Source organism: Lepidochelys olivacea (assembly GCF_965140295.1).
Source record: "Lepidochelys olivacea isolate rLepOli2 genome assembly, chromosome: 3".
NCBI classification, from domain to species: domain Eukaryota; kingdom Metazoa; phylum Chordata; order Testudines; family Cheloniidae; genus Lepidochelys; species Lepidochelys olivacea.
Genome location: NC_140413.1, coordinates 154,619,169 through 154,624,240, shown reverse-complemented (window position 1 = coordinate 154,624,240; position 5,072 = coordinate 154,619,169). Strand labels below are relative to the sequence as shown.

Below are 5,072 nucleotides of genomic sequence, written 5' to 3'. Positions count from 1 at the left end.
CAGAGGGGCTGAGTATCTACAACGCCCATTGACCCATCTGCAAACCAGACTACTGGCTTAGGTGCCTAAATGTGGATTTAGGTGCCTAGCTTTCAGCAGCCAAAGGGTAGAACCCAGTAAGTCTGGCCCCAGTTCTGACCATTCAGGTTCATACAGTGTCATTTCAGACAATAATTCGAGACAATATAATTGTGGCTGTCTAGCCATTGACTGAATTTTCCGATGGAAAAGACTGACTAAACCAGTTCCCCTCAACAAACCCTAGTCTCCAACAAAGGATGACAGGTTTCAGAGTAGCAGCCATGTTAGTCTGTATCCGCAAAAAGAACACGAGTACTTGTGGCACCTTAGAGCCTAACAAATTTATTTGAGCAGAAGCTTTCGTGAGCTACAGCTCATTTCCATCAGATGCATGCAGTGGAAAATACAGTGAGGAGATTTTATATACACAGAGAACATGAAACAATGGGTGTTACCATACACACTGTAACGAGAGTGATCAGGTAAGGTGAGCTATTACCAGCAGGAGAGAAAACAAACCTTTTGTAGTGATAATCAAGGTGGGCCATTTCCAGCAGTTGACAAGAACGTGCTCTCTGTGTGTATAAAAATCTCGTATTTTCACTGCACGCATCCAATGAAGTGGGCTTCATGAAAGCTTATGCCCAAATAAATGTGTTAGTCTCTAAGGTGCCACAAGGACTCCTGTTCTATTAACAAAGGAGGAGACTCACAGAAACTGGAGAAGAAATTAAAACCCTGAATAAAAAAGATCCTCTGCTTTAAATGTTTAGAACAAACTTGCTCCTCTAGCCTCAGCGGCTTTTGTGCACTGGCTTCAAATGTCTTTTAAAAAATGAGCTTTATGAAACAGATCAGCAGGGGCTCTTTAGCTACTTCAGTGCTGTAACTACAGCTCATTCCAGCATAATTCCTTTGCCTCTCCCTTCAGTACCTTGCCATTCATTTTAATTTTGCAGGACCAGTGAGCTGCATTTCTCCTGTGTGGATGCAGCATGCGTTTCCAAGACAGATCCCCCATGAGGGTTCCACTCGTACAGAATTCCTAGCGTGAAGGATACTGGCTGAGGGCCTGAGCATGCCAGGTGCTGCGGCTGCCTGAAATGAATGGGAGGTGAGGATGCTCAGATTCAGGTCAGAAGGATATTTGTTTTGTAACTTGGCACTCAGCCCATAGGCATGGATCTGCCATCTGTCTGGATTCACGAATCCTTCATTATGATATTGTCTATGCTCTATGGCAAGTTTGCAGCCTAGACACAAAAGGATGCACACATCTCTAATGTGTTGGGGGTGGGGGGGGAGGAAGAGGAGTTCTAGGGCCACGCATTTGGAGGTGGATGTATTTTTGCTGACTCATGCTGAGGTTAGATGAGATATGTCCAATTAGCTCTACTCTAGGAATTTAGAAGGGCTGGATTCCCCCTCTCTTAATGGCAGAAGGTATGAGAGGCAAAGACAGTGAGGGTCTGTAAGGAAATTCGAAAACAGCAACACTTGAGAAGAAAGGTTAGGTTATGAGTTATGTTATTTCAGTTACCAATAAGGCCAAACCCCAGGTAGAGGGTAAATATGGACTTTATAAAATGGGGCTGTACTCTGTTTGGAGCAGGGTGGGAACTCTACCTGTTCAGAGTTACCTTAAGGCAAGACCTACTCTTATGAAGTCAGGGAATATTTTACATAGCAACAGTCTGAAGAAATGAGGATAGATCAGTGATTAAGGCTTATAAATATCAAAGAGGTGGGTGATAGTAGCAGATGAAGTCACAGAGCTCGTACTAAGCCAAATGTGAATACTGGCATGATAAAACCCTTACTGCCAACTTTCCTCCCAGCATGCTTAAGATTTGATGACTCAGGGGCATTAGCAGAGCAGCAAGCTAGGAATAGTTTGGGGGTGCTGTGTGTCAGGATTGAGAGGCACTGCGACAGCTATTGGGGTAGCCCTAGCATGACATAGGAAAGGCTCCTGCTGCAAGCTGGGATTGAAGAGTACTGACAGAAGTGTGACTTTATCCAAAGCTGGAATAACAAGGGATGGCAGAAGTCAGGAATGCGGTACATTGGGTATGGTGAAAATGTATATAGGACCTGCCAGCACTATACCTGTACCAACTCTTCTTATCACAAATAGTGAATTCAGCCACAAACTTTAGGAATAATAATGGTGGCAAAAGATGGTCTTTGCTGAACTATTTACTGGTCACTAGCGTTGAGGGGAATGGAGGTGCCCCAATGATGGCTCTGGTTTTCCATTCCAGACTGGTATGCTTTGCCAACGGAAACTTGCCACCAGCTCTGCAGGTGGTTCTCATGAAATAAGACATGGACGCAGGTAGCTGCAGAAGTGGCTGTTTGAGAACCTAAAAGTGCACGATACTTTCATTGCCAGTGCACCCGTCAGAAGAAAAGACGCTTCAAGAGCCGTGGCTAAGTGCCACTCCCTCCCCTGGGGTGACTGAGTCAGCACCAATAAGTCCAACAGTAAGTCTCTAATTCCAACAAGGTGTTTTGGGGCTCTCATAAATGTTAATGGAGAATTTGGGCTTGGTCTACACCAGGAACTTATGGTGGTAGAAGTACGTCACTCAGGGGTGTGGAAAATCCACACCTCTGAGTGATATCGTTATACCGAGCTGACCCCTGGGAGAGCTTCTCTTGTTGACATAGCTACTGCCTCTTGGGGAGGAGTACCACCTATGCTAATGTGAGAAGCTCTTCACTGAGCACTACAGTGGTGCAACTGGACCAGTGCAGCACTGTAAGTGTAGACAAGCCCTAAGTATGTGTCTTCAGAAACTTGCAAGGAAACGTCTTGTGTTGCTGTTGTGCATAACAGTGTCTGGATTCCTCCAAAAGCCAACAAGTTGTTGTATCACTAATCTATCATGCCCCTAATGTCTACACAGCAAAAAAAAACCCTGCGTCAGCAAGTCTCAGAATCCGGGTCAACTGACTTGGGCTTGTGCTATGGGGCTAGAAACAACAGGGTAGACGTTCCCCACTTGTGTTGGAATCCAGGTTCTCAAATCTGCTGAGGGCTCCAGCCCAAGCCCGAGCATCTACGCAGCTATTTTTAGCCCCATACTGCGATCCCCAGTCAATTGATCCAGTGTGATTAAGTGAGAATTTTCTGTAATATTTTTAACCCCCTGTGTGCCTCAGTTTCCCTTATATTTCACATGGCTCCCTAAGGCAGGGGGTGGTGATGGAAAAGACTGTTTGCTGTCAGGGCAGGCTACGAGAATAGGTATGAATGACGCCTAGCTGTCTGAGCCTGAATGAGTCATTAAAGTGGACCGACCCCATATCAGTGGAGAATCTGTGAAGTGAAGAACAGGGCAAATCCAGTTACCAGGACATTTATACCTGGTAACCAACGACCCAGAGGGAGACAGATTTCCCCACCTCTCAGCAGGGAAGACCCTGAGCAAAGACACCAGCTGGAGAACAAAGCACTGGGAAGTTGTAAGACAGGGAGGGGTGGGTGGCTGGGAGAGAAGAGTTGGCTGTCAGAAGGACAGACAAGAGTAGCAGCTGTGTTAGTCTGTATCTGCAAAAAGAACAGGAGTACTTGTGGCACCTTAGAGACTAACAAATTTATTTGAGCATAAGCTTTCGTGGGCTACAGCCCACTGCATCGGATGCATAGAATGGAACAGATAGTAAGATTATATATCTATATATATCTATATATACACACACACACACAGAACATGAAAAGGTGGAAGAAGCCATACCAACTGTAAGAGGTTAATTAATTAAGATGAACTGTTCTCCCACGTGCAACCTGACTAAGGAGGTCAGACTGACAGAGACAGGACTTGAACAATGGGGTTTGCTACAGCTTGGCTGGACTAACCACAATGACCTGTTTTAAGCTTCCTTTCTCTACAGTAAACGGACGACTTCCAATGCTGTGTTCCAGTTCACTAATAAACATGACTGTTTTGACAAAGCTATGTGGGTGTCACTGCAAATGCTTGGTGAGGTACACTCTTCAGGGATTAATGCACAAGTCTCTTCCAGGAACCTGGCTCAGTTAGACTCACTGAAAAGAGCTCACGGCATGAAACAGGAGTGGTGGAGCCCGAGAGGTTCAGTCTGAGGAGGTGGTGAGGCCTACCCTGTGTAGGAAGAGTGAGACCCTTGGAGGTCTGGCACACTCCTAGAGACTGCTCCGTAGCTGGGGGTGAAGCACTGATCCTGTGGTTCTGCAGCTCTGAGACTTGTGGCTGTGTTTTTGTTTTGTAATGTAGTGTAGATGTATCCTAAGTGGCTTGTCCTCTGGATTTATGATTAGTAACACAGCAGATGTAGTGAACTAAATAGACCTAAGATGTTCTGATGAAGGACAAAACAAGTTATCAGCACAAGGAATATCAACACTGAGGGCTTAACCTCCTCCCCCTTAACACATACATATTGCAGATGCTTTCTAGTGCTTAGGTTTTGCATGAAACCATACCATATGCTCTGTACATTTTGCTATGTCCACTGCATCCCACTTGTCCCCAGAGTCTGTTATTGTTTGAAAAAAGTAAATCAAGTTAGTTTGCAACCTTTTATTCTTGTGTATGCCCCAGGGGCTGAGCATGTAACTCTTCAGGCCAAGAACCTGATGGTTTCTTCTAGTGTTTTATGTGGTGCCAAGGTAAAATTAACAGTCTTGCAACTTCCTGGCTTTACCCTCCCTTCTCTGCACCCTCTTTTGGGGATATTTAAGGGAGACTTTAATCTCTGGTATATATATTGGGAAGTGTTTGCACCTTGAGCTGCTATTAAAAACTATTAAAGTGGGGAAGGGTCTAAAAAGAGAAGCATGCAAGAAGGGGAAATAATGAAAATAGTTTCTTCTGGGAAATAGAAAACCAAAATGCAGCTTTTTTTCTTCCCCTCTAGAGCCTGATGCATCAATGAAAGGCTTTTAGGAAGGCACTACAATTAGAATCCAATATCTCTGTCTGTCATCCTCATATCTTGGGGCCAAATATTGATGCAAATATCATTTACAGCAGCCAGAGGAACTCAGGGCTTTTCTTATATTT

General features: G+C 44.8%; 1 long non-coding RNA gene across 1 annotated transcript; it reads left to right on the top strand.

Annotated features, from left to right (window-relative positions):
- Positions 1 to 1,044: 1,044 nt before the first annotated feature.
- LOC311518554 lies at positions 1,045 to 4,744 on the top strand. Its single transcript, XR_014711019.1, has 3 exons — positions 1,045 to 1,135; positions 2,286 to 2,508; positions 3,922 to 4,744. It is a non-coding gene; the product is annotated as an uncharacterized lncRNA (long non-coding RNA).
- The last annotated feature ends 328 nt before the right edge of the window (positions 4,745 to 5,072 follow it).